The sequence below is a fragment of the Acomys minous genome (assembly GCF_964271855.1).
Source record: "Acomys minous genome assembly, chromosome: 15".
Classification (NCBI taxonomy): domain Eukaryota; kingdom Metazoa; phylum Chordata; class Mammalia; order Rodentia; family Muridae; genus Acomys; species Acomys minous.
In genome coordinates this window covers 49,417,295-49,441,798 of record NC_140497.1, presented here as the reverse complement: position 1 = coordinate 49,441,798, position 24,504 = coordinate 49,417,295, and positions in this window count along the sequence as shown.

Below are 24,504 nucleotides of genomic sequence, written 5' to 3'. Positions count from 1 at the left end.
AGAGGATTAGACATCTGGAAATAATCAGACTCAGGGCTGAAATCAATAAATTAGAAACAAAGAGAACAATTCAAAGAATCAACAAAACCAGGAGTTGGTTCTTTGAGAAAATCAACAAGATAGACAAACCATTAGTAGAACTAATTAAAAGGAAGGGAAACACTATCCAAATTAACAAAATCAGAAATGAAAAGGGAGACATAACAACACAGACTGAAGAAATACAAAGATGCATAAGATCCTACTTTGAAGGCTTATATGTCACAAAATTTGAAAATCTAAGGGAGATGGACAATTTTTTTGATCGATTCTACTTGCCAAAATTAAATCAAGATCAGACAAAAAAATAAATAGTCCTACTTTTCCTACAGAAACAGAAGCAGTCATTAAAAGTCTACCAACCAAAAAAAAAAAATGCCCAGAACCAGATGGTTTCATTGCAGAATTCTACCAGACCTTCAAAGAAGAGCTAATAACTATACTCTTCAAGCTACTCCAAAAGATAAAAATGGATGGAAGATTACCAAACTCATTCTATGAAGCCACAGTTACATTGATACCTAAACCTCACAAAGACACAACAAAGAAAGAGAATTTCAGACCAATGATGCAAAAGTACTAAATAAATAATCATGAACCGAATACAAGAAAAAATCAAAGATATCATTCACCATGACCACGCAGGCTTCATTCCAGGCATGCAGGGATGGTTCAATATATGGAAATCCATCAATGTAATGCACTATATAAATAAACTGAAAAAACCCACATGATCATCTCCTTAGATGCCAAAAAGCATTTGAAAAAAATCTAACACCTATTCATGCTTAAAGTTTTGGAGAGATCAGGGATACAAGACACATACCTAAACATAATAAAGGCTGTATACAGCAAGCCAATAGCCAACATCAAATTAAATGGAGAGATACTCAAGGAAATTTCTCTAAAAATTGGAGACCATGCAAGGCTGCCCAGTTTCTCCATATCGCTTCAATAGAGTTCTTGAAGTTCTAGATAGATCAATAAGACAACAAACGGAGATCAAGGGGAACCAAATGGGAAAAGGAGGAAGTCAAATTATATCTATTTGCGGATGATATGATAGTGTACATAAGTGACCCCCAAAATTCCACCAGGGAAGTCCTATAACTGATAAACACCTTCAGCAAAATGACTGGATAGAAAATTAACAACAACAAAAAAGTCAGTAGCCTTTCTGTATACAAGTGACAATAGTACAGGGGAAGAAATTAGGTGAACTACACACTTCACGATAGCCACAATCAATATAAAATATCTAGGAGTTACTCCAACCAAGCAAGTAAAAGACTTGTTGAAAACAACTTTAAATCTCTGAAAAGGAAGATGACATCAGAAGATGGAAAATTTTTCCTTGTTCATGGAATGGAAGAACTAACATAGTAAAAATGTCCATCTTGCCAAAAGCAACTTGTAAATTCAATGCAATCCCTATAAAAATACCTACACAATTTTTAAAAGACATTGAAAGATTATTTTCAACTTTATATGGAAAAACAAAACAAAACAAAACAAAACAAAAGCCAGAATAGCTATAACAAACCTGTACAATAAAAGATCCTCCAGACAAAACTCCATATCTGATCTCAGGCTGTAGTATAGAGCAACAGTAATAAAAACAGCATGGTACTGGCATAGCAATAGGATGATTAAAAAACAAAAATAAAAAATAAAAATAAATAGATGGTTGATCAATGGAATTGAATCGAAGACCCAGAAATAAATCCACACACATATAGACACTTGAATTTTGACAAAAATGCTGAAACTATTGAATGAAAAAATGATAGCATCTTCAACAAATGGCGCTGGTCTAACTGGATGTCTACATGTAGAAAAATACAAGTAGACTCATATTTATCACCATGCACAAAACTCAAGTCCAAGTGGATCAAAGACCTAAACATAAAACCAGAGACACTAAATCTGTTAGAAGAAAAAGTGGGGAAAAGCCTGGAACTCATTGGTACAGGAGACAACTTCCTGACAAGAACTCCAACAGCCCAAGCCTTACAGTCAACAATTAATAAATGGGACCTCATGAGGCTGAGAAGCTTCTGTAAGGCTGGAGAAACTGTCAACAGAACATAGTGACAGCCTACAGACTGGGAAAAGATCATTATCAACCCTATATCTGACAAAGGTCTAATATCAAATTATATAATGAGCTCAAGAAATTAAACACCACCACACCCAATAACCCAATTAAGAAATGCAGCTCAGAATTAAATGGATAATTCTCAACAGAGGAATATCAAATGGCTGAGAAAAACTTAAAGAAATGCTCAGTATCCTTAGTCATCAGAGAAATGCAACTCAAAACAACTCTAAGAGTCCATCTTACACCCATCAGAATGGCTAATATAAAAAACTCAAGGGACAGTACATGCTGGCAAGGATGTGGAGATGGAAGAACACTCCTTCATTGCTGCTGAAGTCCAAACTTGTACAACCACTTTAAAAAACCAATCTGGCGCTTTCTCAGAAAACTGGGAATAGGGCTATCTAAAGATCCAGCTATTCCACTCCTTGGCATATACCCAAAAAATGCTCCACCACACAACAAGGACATATGTTCAACCATAGCAGCCTTATTTGTAATAGCCAGAATCTGGAAACAACCCAAATGTCCCTCAGTTGAAGAATAGTTAAAGAAACTGTGGTACAATTACACTATGGAATACCACTCAGCTATTAAGAACAAGGAAATCCTGAAATTTGAAGGCAAATGAATCGAAGTAGAAATGATTGTACTGAGTGAGTGAGTTAACCCAGACACAGAAAGACTCACATGGTATTTACTCACTTATAATTGGACACTAGCCCAAAAGGGATGTCCCATGAAACTCTTCACTTACCAGGAGATTAGGATAGATGCAGGGACTTCTTATTGTGACTCTAGGTGAGAGAAGTATAGGAGACTGGTGAAATAGAAGGATCCAGAGGGTCTTACAAAGCCTACAAGAAGAATATCATGATGAGCTTATCTGGACCCAGGGGGTTCTGCTCAAACTACCACACCAAGCAAAGATAATTCCTGCAGTAAGCATTGAACGCCTACTCAGATCTAGCCAATGGACAGAACATTCCATTTATCATTCCATTAATAAATCAATTAAATAAAAAACATAAATATAAATAAATAAATCTGAAAGATACTTAGGACTCTTCTGGATCTCAGCATGTGTGCCATGTATGCTTCTAATAGACGGACAGGGTCTCGTTGCACATTTTACTTAATAAGGTGTTAATTTGTTATTTGTGTTTTATATATTGACATTTCTTTTTTGTAAAGGACTATTATTTAAACTTCCGCTTTTGCTTAGCTAAACTAAAACGGAAAGTGTCTTCTCCCTATAATGGTTACAAGCTTAGATTCCAGCATAGCACTTCTAGGTATCATGTGCTAAGCTCTTTGGAATCTTCAATATATAAATGCTTCAAAATTGGATGTGCCTAGCCCACGCGGTGGCTCTTTTCAGTATGAGATTCTTTACTCTCATTATCCAGGAGCTTTCACTGACCTAGATTAAATGATGATAGACAGACTAATGATCTTCCCTAGAGGAGAGGTATGTGTCCAGCTCTCAGAACTTCTGTAAATATCTGGCAAATGGGGTGAGTTAAAAGTTAATGACCGTCCTTTTGGTTTCAAGGGAATTATATAGTACTATGTATAATATAATAATATAAGATGCTAAACTGTAGGTTGAACATCCCAGTGCTAAGATGTGAATGCTCTCACATCCATCATGTTGCTTAAAGATCTCAGCAGTAAAAAGTATTGGCTGTTTTTCCACAAGTCCTGAGTTCAATTCCCAGCAACCACATGGTGGCTCACAATCATCTATAATGTGATCTGATGCCCTCTTCTGGCCTGCATGTGTAAATGCAAGCAGAGCATTATATACATAATAATAAATCTTTTTTTAAAAAAAACCTTAAGATTTTGGAGCTTTTCAAGGCTGTAGATATTTAACCAATAAATTCCATATTCCAAATTCAAAATATCACAAATGTAAAAATCATTGATGTCTGAAACATTTCTGGTACAATCATTTTGATAAAAGCTATCCAACTTGAAAAAAAATAAAATAAAAGTTAATGACCTTGAAATGAGAAGACCTTTCTGCATTATCTGAATCTGTAGAATCTAAGCACATATGTGTCTTCTTAAAGCCAGAGAATCATATTGTCTTTGGTTGATTCAGAAGACACTGGTTTTAGAGTGGAAGAAAATTGCAAGCTTAAGAATGAGAGGGCCCTCTAGGATGACAAGAGAATTGTCTCTATGCTCTTCCAAAGCCAGAAGAAAGGAGAACATCCTGCCAAACCCTTGAGAGAAAGTACAACATTGGACGGGGAAGGCCAGGTCGAGAACGGCTACTTAGTGATGGAGATGTTGGGAAAATATTCCTTTGGTGAACAAGAATTGATAGGCCCAACAAAGTGAAAAAAGGGTTCTGCACCTCCAATTAGACGTCTTACTCAGAGCAGAACCCCAAAGACACAAGGAGTGTGATGAGATCCACATATTATTTTTGTTGTTTATCATTGATCTCTTTGCAAAATATTTGATTTCCATATAGGATTTTCATGCATGTTGTATTTTGCTTGATTATTCCCCAACCCTGCTATCCCTTAATCCGCCTGTCTGGCTTCCCCAGGTATGTATTTATCTCCAGGTCTCCACCTTTGAATTTGCTCTTTGGTCTCCCCTTCGCCTACCATATAAGCCATATTTTTCTAGTCAGGAGGCCTTCTTCCTAATTTCCTGGCCTTAGCTCTGCTGATTCTAACATGGATACATATATCTAATACCTAAAAGCTAAGATCTGCATATGAGAAAGGAAAAAATCTGTCATGTAAATCCTACCTTTTCCTGTGATGGAGCTACCGAGGGACACTCAACCTGGGACTTGGCAGGGTTTTAATAGACTTCACATGATAGGATGGACAAGTTTCCTCCCACATCACACTCGTATTTGTACACTGTACTTTGTGGTGACAGGTGATGCCAAGGATGAACAATGCACAGGGACTAGAGAAAGAGGAGAAGCAACACTGTTAGCGGAGGGGGAAGTTCAGGCACTCACCATCCGATCGGAGCTTGTGCTGTTTCAGTCATGCATCACTGTCACTCAAAAAAGCCATAGGATGAGAGGGACAGGAACAAACTTCATTAAGATAAAAGTGCTCAGAGTGTGACAGGAGTTCATGATCAGCAAGAGGTGGAGTTTTTTTGTTGCAGAAACGAATCTGCTCATCTTTGTGACTGGTACAAATCCATGCAAGAAGATGTATATAGGCACATCAGTAAGCTGTCCTACGCTTACAACATTCCACTTACAATAATATAAACTTCATAGTATCAATGACAGAACGTTTGCTAGATGGCTTCAAACGTGGTGATTTTTTTTTATTTCATTGCATTTAATATTTCATTGCATACTAAATTGTCTCAATCTAAGGAGATTAAAATATATAACAATGAACAGAAGCCCCAATGAGACCTTCACTAAAAGAAAATAGATAACAAGTAAACGAAAGTTTGACATCACTCATTATCCAATAAATACATAGCAAAAATAAAAGGATACATCACCTATCCCTGGCTCAGACACTAAGACAAAAGATGGCTATTGAGGGTGACATGGAGGTAAAAAGCCCTTGAGCACTTTTTGCTGGAAATGTAAACTAAAGTGAACATTATAGATAACCAGCAAACCCACATCCCAGGATCCACATCAATACCACAAGGAATTGAAATCAGTGTGTTAAGGAGACAGGTATACTCCTACCTTAAAAGCAGCCTGTTCAATATAGAGAGAATAGAGAAATCATTCACACTATTGTCAATTATGTCAAATTCTACTCATGTTGAAAAACCAAGTGGTATTAAGTTATCTATCTATCTATCTATCTATCTATCTATCTATCTATCTGTGTATCATCTAGTTATCTGTTTATTATAATCATCATCATCATCATCATCATATCATCATCACCATTATCTATCTATCATCTGTCAACCTATATCATCTATCTAATCTATCATTTATTTAAGCACTTATTATCTTTTGTGTACATTTATGTTTTTAGTTTATAATTTACATTTTTCATCTACCTGGATGCAAACAGAGAATACAATGGAACTTAAGAAGAACCAAAATATGTTTTTGTTCTGGCATCAGGCAATAATGTTTGTGTTTCTATTGGTGTGTTTGATCCCCTGTATATTTTGAAAAATATCTGGTTTAAGTGCTACATATGACTGTGTATAGAATACAATAGGATATATTTTATACATGTTTTTAATGGAAGGAAAAAGGTAGAAAAGAATTCTTCAGTTAAGATATCCCTTAGTTTGTATAAAGAAACTACGGGAAGAAGGTAAACCAAAGTCTTCAAGGTCTTGAAGTATTACTCTCCCATCCTCTGACTCAGGAGTTCCTCTTGATTATTTAGAATACACATTATCATACACTTATAACCCAATCTAATACTTAGTGATGACTTACCCTCAGTATTTAGGTAAAATTGAAGAGGAATTTTTCTTCTAGATAAAATTTATTTCCATGGTATAAGTGTCCCAAATTATAACAAACCCCACAATCTATTTTGTAAAGTACATGATGATGTTCAGTGGATACATAGATTTCTACAATTATATTTTAATTCTTTTTTCTATTTCTGTATAAGATATTTAAAATAAAATACAAATAATATTAATGGTGCAATGAAAGTAAGCTATAAATTCCCATAAACAACATATTACAGCTCTATAATTTCTAAAAATACAAAAAACCCAAAATACTTGCAAATGGTTCCACACCCTCATTTCCTCACCCAGCCAACTTTATATATTTTTTCTTTAAGGCAGAGAGAGAGAGAGAGAGAGAGAGAGAGAGAGAGAGAGAGAATATGCAAATCTCAGTAAAATAAAATAAACAACAAATTAATAAGATAAAAAATACCAGAACACAAAATTCACACACACACACACACACACACACACACACACACACACACACACACACACACACCACAAAACATATGGAGTATTCTTGGAGTATTCTGTGTATTGGCTAACTATTGCTTAGTTTGGGCCTCTAGTGAGAACCTGCATAGATCTTGGGCACTGTGACATAGTCTCTGTGAGTTCACATGTACTTCAGCTCTGTTGTATCTTAAAGATATTATATCCTTGCCTGATTTCTTCCTCTGCATATTTTCCATTTGTATATAGGAAGGCTGCTGACTTTTTTGAGTTAATTTCATATCCAGCCAATTTGCTGAAGCTGTAGGAGTTCCCTGGTGGAATTTTGGGAGTCACTTATGTACACTATCATATCATCTACAAATAGGGATAATTTGACTTCCTCCTTTCCCATTTGGATCCCCTTGATCTCCTTTTGATTTTTTACTGCTCTGGCTAGAACTTCAAGAACTATTTGAAGAGATATGGAGAAGTGAGCAGCCTTCTCTGTTCCCTGATTTTAGAGGAATTTCCTTGAGTATCTCTCCATTTAATTTGATTCTGGCTATTGGCTTTCTGAATATAGCCTTTATTATGTTTAGGTATGTGCCTTGTATTCCCCATCTCTCCAAAACTTTAAACATGAATGTGTGTTGGATTTAGTCAGATGCTTTTTCTGCATCTAAGGAGATGATCATGTGGTTCTTTATTTCAGCTTATTTATATGGTGGATTACATTGATGGATTTCCATAAATTAAGCCACCCCTCATGCCTGGAATGAAACCTACCTAGTCATGATGAATAATGTATTTGATTAGTTCTTGTATTTCTTTTCTGAGTATTTTATTGAGTATTTTTGTGTCAATGTTCATATGAGAAATTGGTCTGAAATTCTCTTTTTTTTTTTGTTGGGTCTTTGTGAGGTTTAAATATGAACGTGACTGTGGCTTCATAGAATGAATTTGGTAATGTTCCAACTGTTTCTATCTTTTCGAATAGTGTGAAGACATTTCACGATAGCCACAAGCAAGATAAAATATATAGGATTATCTCTAACCAAGTAAGTGAAGGACTTGTTTGAAAAAAATCTTTAAGTCTCTGAAGAAAGAGATTGAACAGGACATCAAAAGATGGAGAGTTCTCTCTTGTTCATGGATCGGGAGAATTAACACAGTAAAAATGGCCATCTTACCAAAAGCAATTTACAGATTCAATGCAATCCCTATCAAAATACCTACAAAATATTTTAAAGACATTGAAAGATAAATTCTCAACTTCATATGGAAAAACAAAAAAGCCAGAATAGCAAAAACAATCCTATGCAATAAAAGATCCTCTGGAGGAATTTCCATACCTGATCTCAAGCTGTACTAAAGAGCAACAGTAACTAAAACAGCACGGTACTGGCACAGCAATAGGATGGTTGATCCACACACATATGGTCCCTTGATTTTCGACAAAGAAGCCAAATCCATTCAATGAAAATAGGATAGAATATTCAACAAGTGGTGCTTGTCTAACTGGATGTCTACATGTAGAAAAATGCAATTAGATCCATATTTGTCACCATGCACAAAACTCAAGACCAAGTGGATTAAAGACCTCAACATAAAACCAGAGACACTAAATCAGTTAGAGGAAAAAGTGGGGAAGAGCCTGGAACATATTGGCACAGGAGACAACTTCCTGAACAGAATACCAACAGCCCAGGCCTTAAGGTCAACAATTAATAAATGGGATCTCATGAGGCTGAGAAGCTTCTGTAAGGCTGGAGAAACTGTCAAAAGAACAAAGCGACAGCATACAGACTGGGAAAAGACCTTCACCAACCCTACCCCAGACAAAGTCTAATATCCAATATATATAAAGAACTCAAGAAATTAAACGCCACCAAACCAAAAAACCCAATTGAGAAATGGGGCTCAGAACTAAACAGAGAATCCTCAACAGAGGAATATCGAATGGTTGAGAAACACTTAAAGAAATGCTGAATGTCTTTAGTCATCAGAGAAATGCAAATCAAAACAACTCTGAGATTCCATCTTACACCATCTTAACCATTAGAATGGCTAAGATCATAAATTTAAATGACACCACATGTTGGTGCTGATGTGGAGAAAGAGGAACACTCCTTTATTGCTGGTAGGAATGCAAACTTGTACAACCACTTTGGGAAATATATTTGGCGCTTTCTCAGAAAACTAGGAATAGGGCTTCCTCAAGACCCAGCAATTCCACTCCTTGAAATATACCCAGAAAATACTTCACCACACAAGGACATATGCTCAACCATGTTCAATAGCAGCTTTATTCATAATAACCAGAACCTGGAAACAGCCTAAATATCTCTCATTTGAAGAATGGATAAAGAAACTGTGGTACATTTACACTATGGAATACTACTCAGCTATTAAAAACATGGAAATCCCAAAATTTGTGGACAAATGGATGGGACTAGAAATAATCATAATGAGTGAGTTAACGCAGAAGCAGAAAAACTCACATTGTATATACTCACTTATAATTGGGCACTAGCCCAAAAGACACGTCCCACAAAAGCCTTCACTTACCAGGAGATTGGGATACACGTGAGGACATCCTGAGACTCTAGGTAAGAGAAATATAGGAGATGGGGAATTAGAAGGACCCAGAGAGTCCTGGAAACCTACAAGAAGAACATCTTGATGGGTGGATCGGGCTCGGGGGGTCTGCTGAAACTATTGCACTAACCAAAGACAATACAATAGTAAACATTGAACCACACTCTGATCTACCCAATGGACATGACATTCTCCACAGTGCCTGAGGGCACTCCAAGAAAGAATATGCAGGTGTCCAAGATGAGACTTGATAGCTATTACCATATAGTGGAGGATGAGATCCCCCTAGGTCACAGACCTAGGGGAGGGGAATAGGATGAGAGTGGGAGGGAGGCAGGAAAAGGAGGATAGAAGTGATGGGATAAAAATTGAGTTGTAATTTGAATAAATTAATAAAAATTTAAAAAGATATTATATCCTTGGAATCATCCATCACCTCTGATGCTTACAACCTTTCTTTCTTCTTTTCAGCATGAATCGCTGAGCTTTGATTGGAAAAACTTGATAAAGTTAACCCATTTAAGACTGAGAGCTCAGAAATCTATAACTCTATACTCATTTTCCAGTTTTGGCTCTTTGTGTTCCTCACCATTTACTGAAAGAAACAGGTTCTCTATATGAGGGTTAACCGTGCACTGATGTATGGCTATAACAATATTCAATTAGGAGTCATTTTATTGCTATGTCATGTTACAAAAAAATGCACTTGGGTATATGTTCCTCTTTGCCTACATTCAAGGCAGCATTTGTCACTTTTAAAAATCTTACTCATTTTTTCATTTTGATTAGGGAAGATGAAAACTCTAAGTAGTTTTTATTTCATTCATCTCTTGGGTAAGAATGTTTTAAATGTATCTTGCCCATGAACATTGAATTTTTGACAACTTGTATCTTAGTTCCATTTACCAGTTTTTTATTAGGGTGTGTGTTTACTTATCATATTTTCAATATATTTATATTTGATATATGAATACTCTGTCAGATTTTTTTTCTTTCTGTGGTGGCCTTTTCCTCAATAGCTATCCTTGGCTATTGAGAAAAGTTATAATCTCATGAGATCTCATTTATTAATTGGTGATTTTAATAACTGTTATCAGAAGTCTGTTAAAAAATCTCTTTCCTGTTCCACTGAATTATATAAATCCCCTTCGTTTTCTCCATTAGATTGTAGGCAACAGGGCTTATCCTCAGATCTTCAACCCACTTGGGGTTTGTAGGATGAGAGAAAAAAGTCATGTTTTATTCTTCTACATAGCCATCCAGTTTGACCAACATGGTTTGTTGAAGATACTGTCTTTGTTTCAATGTATATTTTTAGCCACTTAGTCAAAAACTTAGGTGGCTGGAAGGATGTGGGCACATATGTGGATCCTCATTCCATTGCTCAATGACTGTCTTATACGAGTATCATGGCCTTTTTATGAATATATCTGTGAAGTATAACTTTAAATATTGGATAGTAATACCTTCAGCATGTGTTGTTGTTGTTTGTTGTTGTTGTTGAAGGTTGATTTCTGTGATCTTCAGAGAATAAAATGTTGTCCTTACATTCCTTAATTAGTAAAAATACTGGATTTATAAAGTTCCTTGGTAGGGCACTGTCAGGGCCCTGCAGTACAGCCAGTATCCTTACAAGAGAGAATATCATTGAAGGTTGTATCTGTTAAGAAGACCGAACTATCCAGATAAATATTATCTTTCTTATATTAATTGGCTTATTTATGCCACACAAGAATGGAGTATTATCTAGATATATTAAGTAATAATATTTCTATTTATAGAAACATTGAAGTAGCACAATTCAGTTTTGTGACAATGCTTGAAATTATGATAATCATGCACATGAAACTTGCCTACCTGTACTCTTGATAGATTGCAATGAAAAGGAAAATGTGAAAGCAGAAACAATAACAGAACAGCAGCTCATTTACATTGAATCTTTGAATTGTTCAACTCAATTTTCTTTTGCCTTTTGGCAAATGTTTTTCAACAGCCTCCGATGTAGAATGCATTTCTATTGGCTACAATAACTTCCTAACAGCTGAAGATGCAGCATGAGTCCAAAGACTAATAGCAGCTTTGGAATAAATCACTTTTATTTCATGGAAGAAGGCAAAGCCATTTTACTAATGGATCACAAAGAGGGTAAGAACATGACACAAATGTTCTTCTAAATTGAATATACCGAACACCATTGCTTCTTAGACTTCACCATTAACATCTATATAAGCTGTGTGCCAGATTGAGGTTTCAGACTTTCTTCTTTAATGTTTAAAATGGATGTTTTATAACTGGCTTAATTTAAGTTGTAGAACTCAAGTCTGTGTCCAAACAACCTTCGTTCCCATGAGAAATCACTTTGTTTATATTTTCTTTGTCTTCTCAGTTTTACCCAATGTATCAGAATGGATCCTTTAATTTAGCATTGAATAGCAATTAGAAAACCTCAGTGGTATGCACACAGGCCCAGAATTAATTTCAGAATTCCAAACAATCTGTAGTGGAGTTTAAATGATACAATGACATTCCTTGAAGTCATTTATGTTTACAGACATAAAAGTGTACTTATCACCTGAAATTAATATTTTAATGGTGTAATTAAAGAGTGCTTTTGTTGTGTAGACAGTTCTTTCACACTCTCACATATTGATATTTCTGGTAAACAAATAACAAGTAAAGAGATTTAAAAGTTATTTCTTATCACAAAATTATCTGATTTTTACTTCACAGTTCTTCTTATGCAAAACAAATCTGTAGGGCCATTGACATTATTATATATTGTTTATTTAGATTGAAACATATATTACTTAATGCTAGATCACTATATTACTAATTAAAAAAGATACATGGTGTTTCTTTTACCCAAAGATAATATTGCCTATGTTGAAGTGTTCACATCAAGAAGCTGCAATAATTTAAGTTATTGGGGTTAAAGCAAAGTTAAATGGGTATGCTGGCAACCCGAAATCTGGAGGGTATACACAAAAGGATAAGAGTCCAAGATCATGCTTGGATGCAGAGTAAATTATTGTATTACAAGAACCCTGATCTCAAAATCAATAAAATAAATGAATGAATGAATGAATGAATGAATGAATAAGTTTGTGGGACTATTTGAAGGGATGGAGGAGGTACAAGTAAAGAAACAGTGGCATGTAAAGGAAAAAGAAATGTGTGTGTGTGTTTGTGTGTGTGTGTGTTTGTGTGTGTGTGTAGTATATTGTTATATTGACATATATTTATGCATGCATAATGAAACCATTATTTCATATATTAATCTAAATATAAATTTTAAAAGTTTATAATTACTCTCCTGATGTCTGAGAAATTATGACTGCTGCAAAAAGGACATTTCCATGATGAGTGTAATTTGGAATCTTATCAGCATGAAAGATTTGCTGATATAGGTGCATACCCCTCTCATCGTTTATACACGCAGAGTATTTGGTTCATTTGGTGATCTTACCAGGAGCCTTCATCCTGTCCTACCTGTTCTGGTGTTACACCTACATAGCTGATAACATAAAGGAGTGACTGGTAGAAACAGCAGAGTTCCAAGTTCAGTGAAGCAGGCTGGCTGCTTGACAACTTAGCAAGAGGCAGAGCTGAGAGGTCAACATGCCAGATTATTATAGCAGTGATGTGGACATTTCTTGACAAATGAAAAGACAGAATTATGGTCAACACCAATGCATAAGAACCAAGCGGTTTTACCAAACACCCAGTGACAGTAACAGTGGCAGAAGAACAGCCATGGTAACCTTGGCAGTAAAAACAGAGTGGTTGCAGAGATGGCAGTGATGCCATAAGGATAAAACAATAGTGGGAAACACAAGGAGACCGTAAATGAGGAGAGTCTTAGGCACTTTAGATTTGGAAGCTGTAACATCTGCTGGTGACAAGAGCTGAGGAATCTTAAAGTCTTGGGTTGAAGCAAGACTTACAACAGTCCCAGGGCTGAATATCTCTGAACCAGAAACCTCTGCTAGAGCCATTCCAGCAGAGGATGGTATCTGCTGCTCTGCCCACTCTATATTGCTAATGATCACTGCCATCGGATGCCATGAGATACAACAGTTGCCAAAGAGCAGTGCTGAAAGCATTTTTCCTGGCTTCTTTGTTGTCCCTAAACTGAAGAATAGATAAAGAAACTGTGGTACATTTATACAATGAAATACTACTTAGCTATCAAAAACAGGGAAAATCTGAAATTTGCAGGTAGATGGAAGGAACTAGAAAGGATCATCCTAAGTGTGATAACCCTGATCCAGAAAGACACATGGTATATACTCACTTAGACATGGATATTAGCCCAACATAGATGTCCTCTGAGAGACTCCAGTCAGTGGAGGTTTGGGGAAGATCCTGGGACTCTCAGTGTGACATTGGAAGAATCACTGTGAGTTATATGGAAGAGTTGGGGGAATGGAAAGACCAGAGGTGGGAGGTGTAGGTGGGTGTTGTCAGGAGCTCCACAAAGGACCTATCAAGCCTGGTGGATCTGGACCCAGCAGGGCCTACACAAACTGATGCCCCAGCCAAGGACACTGCAAGCAGAGAACCTAGATTCCCTGTTCAAATGCAGCTCATTCTCCATGTGTGAAAGCAGGGAGAAGGGAGGGGACTTCCTTTAAAATGAACTCTGGTGCCCATGATGTGGTCGTTGCCCCTTCGTGGGGCAGCCCTGCGGGAACACAGAGGAAGGGGATGCAGGCTATCCAGATGTGACCTGATAAGCTGTGATCAGAAGGTGGGGAGGAGGACCCCATCTGTCAGAGGCCTAGGGTGAGGAATAGGGCAGAAGGTGGAGGGAGGATGGGAAAAGGAAGATAAGGGCTATGGGGTTACAACTGGGATGTAATGTCAATAAATTATAACATAATAAAATAAAATTTAAAAATATAAGTCTAAGAGCTACTTAAATTTTTTCTTAAGTCCTACTATTCCAGGTCCCTTGAAAGCCTTGGATATTATCCACATCTGTGAAAAGTTAGATAATTTTCTTTTAAATTTATTATATTTAAAATGTATATAAATGTAAATCACAAAAGGCATTGCATGTCAAAACAATCTGGAAAAAATTTCAACATGAGAGGATTCTTTTTCTGGAATATAAATGTACACTGGTGTGAAAAGTTTTCAAAAACATTTCTTCAAAGTGGAAATTGAGTCAAAACAGACAACAAATTAATAAGCCAGTGTGTGTGTGTGTGTGTGTGTGTGTGTGTATGTGTGTGTATAATGTGTTTGTGTGTGTGTATGTGTGTGTGTGTCTGTGTGTGTATGTGTGTGTGCGTGTGCGTGTGTGTGTGTGTATGTGTGTGTGTGTATATGTGTGTGTGTATGTGTGTGTGTATGTGTGTGTGTGTCTGCTTTTCAGCCCAAAGATGAAGAATTCAATCCAGAACCAGAGATCTGAAAATTCTTGGCTATTCTAGCTGAAAGTGGCAGATTTTACTGAAACTAGGATAAAGTCAAGATGTGCTATTCCTGTGTGGATGGAAAGTCCTCTGAGAGACTGAATGGTGAGATTCAGAAATGTGAGGGATCCATAAATTTGCTAAGATAATTTCTCATATTACCATGTAAGTGCTCTGGCACGAAAGTGCACCGAGAGCTCTGCGGAAACTGAAATGGAGAGTTCCGACAAGTGGAGGAGGGCATGTGGTCCTTGCCAAACACCTGTCAGTCAGCAGGGGATGGAAACTATAGCATTTTGAGTGTTTGAGAACAATTTTTACCCAAAGCCATGACAGATGACTAAACTGCATTTGATTGGTTGGCGTTTGGGATCTAGTTTAGAAATTATAAAATTTAAAAATAGATGAGCAGATATTCAGCAACTATGTCCTGAAAAGATCTTTTTAAAAAACATATATAACACAGAATGTTTTTATTATTATTTAAATGATTAATGTGGATTAGAAACCAAAACACAAATGATATTCAACATATGTTGACTTGTAGTGAAAACAGAAACAGGATTTTTTTTAAGCCACTTGTTTTTCAGCAGTTTATTATCTGACCCAACAGCTATATTCGTAGATGCTTATATATAAAAAAAAAAACAAGCAAAATGAATGTTCACATAAAGCCATGCATGGGAATGGCTTTTAAAAGGCAGTTATTTACTATAATTGATCAAATTAAAAACACTAGTTAAAGGATACATTATAAATATGCCACTAAGCTTTATTCCCAGTGTATCATTTATCTTTTCACAAATGAATCATCATGTTTCCAATGCATTTCATCATCCTGATGTCAAGTTTCCATTATTCTAAGTGTGTAACTGAATCTCAATGTACATATTTGGATGCTATATCTTTTATATGCTAAATTTACACAGAAACTAAAGGGATAAAAATATACATATATAAATGTGACTGACCCCAGAATTTACCAGGAAGGATGTTGTGCATGTTATCATCGATGCAACCTTCCAATAGAGGACAGATGACTCCCTGTTTCTTGAGACCTGATCTTAGAGTTTACACATTGACAGTTCACCAACATACAGAACAACAATTTATGTAATGTTATATCAACTATGATAAAGATCAAGATATCGCATCACTAAAACCAAGTAGTCAGGCAAGTATTCCCTGAGGAGATGAGGACCATGGAGAATATAAGAGAACTGTATTTAATTTTTTTTTATATTGGATGGGTACTTGAATGCAACATGGCAATTGGCACCATTTAAGAGGTTATTTTTAGCACCATGGGCTTTTAGTGATATTTCCAAAAAGCATCAGCAAACTTACATTCCTAGAGTATTTTAGCTTTTGGCACCCACACAGGTCCCTTTGCTACCAGCTAGTGTAGTAATTTGCTGTTTTTAAGCAAAGGAATGTCATTAAAAAACTTTATTTTAAGCAAGTCAAGGGCAACACCATGACAACTAATAACTTATTCTCTCAAATAGGAATCTTGATGGAAACAATAAATAAGTATATCTGTATTATGAGGGGTTTAAATTTGAAATTGAGAGGAACTATAAAAGATTGAAGAATACAAAACTGCATTTTATCTAAAAATGTATGTGTTTGTGACCTGAAGAGAATGAAAGACACTCAACTTAAAAGAACACTGCGTAATTATTTTTCCATTAACATGGAAGAAATAATTATCTTTTAACACTAATTTTCAATTGGCTGCAATTTAGCATGTAACATGGGACAATTAGATCACAGAGGCAAAAGACAAAGAAAACAATGCACGTTTTGAACACCACATGCTTCCTTACACTAGTAAAAGCTAAGAGAAACTAATGGTTTTGCTCAAAATCACTATAAAATTTGTACAGTGAGTATATTTTGTTAATTTTTCAAGCATTTCTTATTTAAATCACATACTTAATATCACAAGGTACAGAGCCAATAGTGGTAAAAGTAAACAGTGTCAAACAATAAATGTAATGGAAATCATTTTCAAATGTCACTATACTCATGTGACTATTGATAACAGTTTATTTGCATTCCTTGTTTTTAGTTAATAGACTTTCAGTTAATGCACTTTTCTGTGTGAAGTTGTAATTTCCACCCAAACAGCATCGTCGGTGCTTTAGTGGCATATTATCAGGATATAACATACACATACTGTTACTTTTTATTGCTATAATAAAAATGGCATGACTAAACCCAACTTTAAAAAAAGAGTTTAATCTTCCTCACAGTTCATAATGGTTATAAAGGCATGATATGGCATCAGGAAAAGGAAGCTATTGGTTATAAGAAGCAGCAGGGTAGGGGGATGGGGAGGGATGTCAGGGTTAATACTTCTAGCAAGGCTCTGTCTCCTAAAGGTTCATAACCTTTGTAATAAGTACCACAAACTGTGACACATATTCACATAAATAACCAGTGGAGGACATTTCTCATTCGAACCATATAACATTATGTCCCCAGTTCCTATAGGTGCATGGCCAATTCTCGGTGTAACATGAGTTCAGTACTACTTCAAGGTATCCAAAGTCTTCAATAGTCTTACTACTGTTCAAAATCTGAAATTCTGTGACTCAAGCCAACTTCTTTTTTTAAATGTAGTTTATTAATTTATTCATATTACATCTCAATTGTTATCCCATCCCTTGTATCTTCCCATTCCTCCCTCTCTCCCATTTTCCCCTTACTCCCTTCCCCTATGACTGTGACTGAGGGGGACCTCCTCCCCCTGTATATGCTCATAGGGTATCAAGTCTCTTCTTAGTAGCCTTCTATCCTTCCTCTGAGTGCCACCAGGCCTCCTTGATCATGATTTTTCTATAAAAAAAAATATTTCCAACATATGGTGAAAACGCCAACACACAGACACACACATACAGAGAGAGAGAGAGAGAGAGAGAGAGAGAGAGAGAGAGAGAGAGAGAGAGAGAGAGAAAGAGAGAAGAGAGAGAGAGAGAGGAGAGAGAGAATAGGAATGGTAGTACATTGAGAAAAATAATCAAAACAAGACCCAAACCTAGTAAGGCAACCACCAAGTCCTAGAGATTCCTGTCCAGCATGCAGAGTTTTGAAGGGCTTAGCCAGCAGCACCCTCTGGTTGTCTGAACCTCGCATACCTTCCTCAGTTGATGCCTGTCCTGCTGCTCAGTTATGCTTGGCAGTTACCTAGTGATGCTGCACCTCTAACATGGTGCTCTATCTATTACAACCTAGGCTTTGTCATCATAGCTACTCTCAATTGTCTCCTAGCAACTTCTCTTGGGGATTCCTACCCTGCCACATGTTGTCTGGCGTCAGAAGTTGTCTGAAATAGAAGATGAAAAATCCATGGCTACTTTACTCTTGTGTCTTTCATGCTCCCAGAGCTAGAACCATGTGAATGACACTGCCAAATCCAGCTGCCAGTTTGGGATGCACTCTGAACATATGGTACACAAATGTCACAGCTTTTTGTAGGAGCAGAAATCCCTTAGGTATTTTCTCTTTTTTTCTTCATTTTTTATTTAATTAATTTATTCAGATTACAACACAATTTTTATCCCATCACTTGTATCCTCCCATTCCTCCTTCCCTCCCTTAGGTATTTTCTTCACTTTAACTGAAACTATATTTGTGTGGCTTGTTTCCTGACGGGAGCTTTGTTGTCTTTTTTAAGAACAGCAGAAGACTCCTCTTTAATGACCATCATCTCCTCAACAACTATAGCACCCTTTTTTCATCCTATAAGTTGGGTTCAAGAACATAAGCCACCATGACATCATTACGAACAGCACAACCGATAATCCTACCAAACTGTGATGCCTCTGAATCACGGTAATGTTCAGCATGTCACATGCATCCTACTCGGACATCAAGTGCTGGCATACATACTTTGGCTGTAACCAACAGCTCTCTAATTGAACTTAAACGCTTTAAAAAGGAAACTTAGCCAGCTACCTGGGGCTAGTAAAGTCATCGATACTGGAAAAAAAACCCTTTAACTTTTATACCACCACACCATCAGAATCCTTTATTGTGTTCTAAAGTGTCATCTTTACACCAATACTTAAGTGTAGTTCTTACCCCACTGCATCTTATAAAAAACAATCTATAGATTCAATGCAATATCCACCAAAATTTATAATCCATTATCAAAACAAGGATTTAATATGAACATGCTTTGCTGTGCGGGCTAGTTTTCCAGGCAGTTTCTTGTCCTATTATTCTCAAAAACTGTATAAGACACCTGAACCTGAAATTGTCAACCTTCCTGGACTCCAGCTTCCTCATGCCCATATCTGGTCTTGAATTGTCACAGACCGGTCCCCATTCCATCTGTATCTTCATTCTAAAGATTTTCTTTCTTCTTAATTTTATAAAATTTGTTCACTTTGTATCTCAATTGTAGCTCCCTCCCTCATCTCCTCCCGATCCCACACTCCCTCCCTCATACCCTCTCCATATATACTCTAGTCCTGAAAAAGGGAAGCATTCCTCCACTAACATCTGACCCCAGCCTACCAAGTCTCATCTGTACTACCTAGATCCTCTTCCCCTGTGGCCTGGCAAGGCTGCCCAGCCAGGAAGACACGATCAATGTGTGTGTGGGGAAGGGCACAGGGTCCATGTCAGAAGTAGTCCCTACTGCCCATATTGTGGGACCCACAAGGGGACTGTGCTGCCTATCTGTTACATCTGAGTAAAGGGTCTAGGTCCAGATCATACATGGTCCTTTCTTGGTGCATCTGTCTCTGTACTGTAGTGTGGTTGGTTATCCTGTATTATGCCAGTACAATTCTTTACAGACTTTGAATAAAACATTACCCAATTTCATAAAAACGAAAAACCCAGGATATCTGAAATAATCATGTACAATAAAAGAACTTCTGAAGGCATCATCATCCCTGACTTCAAGCTGTATGACAAAGCAATTGTAATAAAAACTACATGGTACTGGCATAAAAACAGGCAGGTTGATCAATGGAATCAAATTAAAGAATCAAAGTCAATCTTCACACTTATGGACACTTAATACAGAAGCCAGAACTACACAATGGGAAAAACAAGCACCTTCAACAAGTGGTGCTATTCTAACTGGAGGGCTGAATGCAGAAATATGCAAATAGATCCATATTTATCACCCTAGATGAAACTAAATTCCAAGTGGATCCAAGACCTCAATGTAAAACCAGAAGTATTAAATCTGACAGAAGAGAAAGTGGCGATCAGCCTGGAACACACTGGCACTGGAAACAACTTTCTGAACAGAACACCAACAGTTCAGGCTCTAAGATCAACGATTCATAAATGTTAGGATTTCTAATGTTTCCTCCACCAAAGAAATTAGCCCATTACTTTTTAAGTTTAGCTTCGTGAAAGTAGCAAGGTGATAGGCAGAATACAATCATGGTTTTGTTTGTTTGTACTTTTTTGTTTTTGTTTTTAAGACATTATGTAAATGGCCTCTGGTTCATTTGCTAACAGAATCCTTGCTACTCTCTGAAACCTCTTAATTCACATCTATACTGTCCACATTATCCCAAGCAGTACTATCTTCTGGGCTATTACACACTGCTTGTGGATTTCAACCACTGTCTAAAAGTCTTACACATTCTTTCAAAAATCAACATGGTCAGATTCCTAACCCCACTCTCTTGGTATCAACATCTGTATCAGTTCCCTTTCCCACCACCAAAGGCAATGTAATGAATACTGTACTTTAGCTTTTCATTCCAGAGGACTGGAATCCACAATGACAGGGAATAAGTGACTAGTGGAAAGAGACAATGTCTGGGAGGTTCCATTTTTATTTGTACAAAGATAACAGAGAAATAAGATAGAATCTGTGGAAGAGAATAAACCCTTATTTCCTTCAGAAAGACAGCAAGCACCTTCTAGGAATCTTACCTCCTCACCAAACATCGGAGCCCACTGAGTAACATCCAAATACATGAACCATATGGGAAAATTTTACAATCAAGTCCTCACAATGTTATTTAAAATATGTAACTATTAGATATCTTTATTTTCTGCAAGATTGTTGTTCTTGTTGTTGTTGTTGTTGAGACAGGGTTTCTCTGTGTAGCTGTTTCTGTCCTGGACTCTGTGTGTGGATCAGGCTGGCCTCGAACTCATGCAGATCTGCCTGTCTCTTCTTCCCCAAACGCTGGTATTACAGGCACGTTCCACCACACTCGGCTGATTTTATATTTAAACCTAAGAATAATACACATTTTCCTTATACATCATCATCTGGTAATGATGATATCAAAATATAGCTTTGTGTCTATCAAAATTAACATGTTCCAACTCTTGGTGGGCGTTGATCGCTTGATACTATCTTTACTACCAAACACTAAGCAAGGAAAATTTTAATTTGATTATTGAAAGTATCCGTTTTTCAAGCTAATTTAAAGTGCACTGTAAATTTAAACATGAGTATATATTTATAAACCATATTTTCTAGACTATCAGTGTTGGCTGCATTAGATTATTTTCTAAATGGGAGCTTATACATATCCTTATAACTTACATTCTCTACCATCTCTCTGCTCTGTGTTGCTGTTTCAAACCATGACTTTTCAGTATATAAAAAATTTGTACATCTTGCTCCCACTTAGAGTCTGTTTTTCTTTTAAATTGTATGGTTAGTGTTTTCTCATCTTTTCCATCCCAAGTCAAAAATACTTCACATGAATGTTCATTAACCATTATTTCTAAATTAGCAAAGTTTATAGCAACAGAATCCCTCAACTCTCTTGTTCTTTTTCCATAGAACTCATTTTAGTATATAATAAGTCTACCCATTAAAGTTAAAATGTTTTAAAAAATTATTCCTAAAAATGATTTAAATTCTTGTTTAATATTGTCACTGAGAGACAAAATTACATCTGTGTTACTTTGAGGAGTTTTCTGAATATGTCTAATGACACTTATTAAGTATATACAAATTTCTGACCTCAGTGGTATTAAAATTTCCCCTTAAATTAAATAGTGTTCACATTAAATTTATTAAACCATTTCTGCTCTAAGTGGCTCAAAGTTATTGGGAGGCAAAGAGTTTTATGTGAATGCTTTTTTCCTCATTGACTTATTTTTTTTTCTGTCCTAGTAAATAAACCAAGGCCATAATGCATGCTATGCAACTGCCTAAACACTGAGTTTTGTGCTTTGAGATATCCTCAACAGAAATTGTGAAATGGTTAAATGCCATTAATTTTCTTCATGTGAGAGTTGTAAATTTTCTAATATTTTACTCCGTGAGATGAAATCATTAAAGAAATGAACATCAGGGATTCATAAGTTAGTAAAAAGAGAGAAGTTTTACATTATGGAACACCCATGGAGTGTGTGATTATTATTACATTAATCTCTTAAATTAATGGTCACTGTATAATGTCCAGAAAAGTAAACATCTTTTGAGTATTAGTGAGTCTCCATTCTCAGGTTACCGGTGTTTGTGTGTTGTTGGCAGTAATACTAAGAATAAAAACAGTGTGTGCCACTAGGCCTCCCCATCAAGGAGAAGTGGTCAAAATAGGGGGCACCAGAGTTCATGTCAGAGGCAGTACCAGCTCTCCACTCAACTGGGGAGAATGTGCTGTCCATTAGTTAGATCTGAATAGGGGTCTAGGTTTTCTGTATGCATTGTCCTTGGTTAGTACAGCAGTTTGTGCAGCTCCACCTCCCCTTGCTGGGTCCAGATCCACCAGCCTTGATGCCCTCCTTGTGTGGTCCTGGCCTCTTTGGGTCCTTCTGTCTCCCCATTCTTTCATATCACTATCACTCAGAGGAAGGGGAAGCAGGCTATGAGGATGAGACCTGATAAGCTGTGATCACATGGTGGGGGAAGAGGTCCCCATCTGTCACAAGTATAGGGGAGGGGAATAGGGTGAAAGAAGGAGGGAGAGGGAAATGGGAAGATCCAAGTGAGTGGATAACAATCTGGCTGTAATTTGGATTTAAATTAAAGAAAGAAAGAAAAGAGAGAAGGAAAGAAAACTCTGTGGAGTCAACCACTAACCTCACCACAGAAATCCAGAGCAAAAACATGCCGACAAGTTAACTTTTCCAAGGATGGAATGGATATTCAATGATATAAATATGAACATTACTAACAGACTGATTTAGTGTTGCTGGATATTATTGTTTTTATATCTTCATCATTTATGCCTTCTAAATTGCATGAGGAGAAACTCTCAGGGGTACAACTCTGAGTCTATTACAAAACATGTTCGCTGAATGTTGTGTACTAACGTGTTTTGCTTATGACTGTCTGTAGATATACAAATATCTGCTAAGTTAAAAAATCCTGCTGTTACCAATAAATCAACTATTTTTGCAATATATTTAAAATTTAATGAAACCTTGGTGCTATCTATAAAATAGCTGCCCATCTTAATTTACTATAGTTGTAAGAAAACAATTTCTTATTGTCTATAAGAAAGGATTGTTTGCCCAAATGACGTAGATAAGATAGGTGCTCACTCCAGAGTCAGAAAATAGACTCAATTAAAACTCTAAACGTTCTTGCTGTCCCTATTTGTTCTTTGATTTAACATAAGGTCAGAGAGTCTTGAATATTGTGCCTTTATAATTGATCCTCCTTTCTGCCATGATTACACATTCAACTCTGCTTTAGACTGACTATTAATATTTTTTTGAAAACCAATCTGTTAGAGCAAATTTTATTAACAGAAGTGCACCTGAATTTAATCCAAGATTATACAATGCAGGTTACAATTTTAAAACATTTAAATCATATATATGAAATCTACAAAAGTTGAATAACAAAGGAGAAGTAATTCAAGTGAGTAAAGAGATCATTAAAGGCTTGTGCAGCCGTATGACAGTGTGACAGTGTTTAATCCATTCTTCAGAAGGAGAGGTAAGAACTGAGTCATGAAACAAATGGAAGGGAACAGTGCTATTCTTGTGTTACATATTTCCACAAAAATATTCCAGTATCTTGATGATGCCCAAGTAGAATAAGTACACAGAAAGCCATTCTCATGTCACACCTACATATATACACCACACACACACACACACACACACACACACACACACACACACACCACAATGATGCCTTAAATCTAGCCACTGGAAAAGAAAAGGTAATTCATAGGCAAACATAAATACAAACAATAACAATGGCTTATTTCTCCACAGATATGAGGCCCCTTTGGCGGATAATTTGTCTCTCCATATTAAAACTTTAAAAAGAAGTAAAAAGTTTTATAATACATGAAAGGATTCTTTTTATTTCTTAATCTCTCTTAACATGTTATATTTAATAGAATATCTAAAATATATTGTGAATATAGGAATATAAATAAATATAATATATATATTAAATATCACGGATGAAGTGTCATAGCACTATGTTATTTGCTGGTATGTACATTAAGCTGAGATGGTGGACTATTAATTCTTAATGCATTATGTATCAGTGAGTCA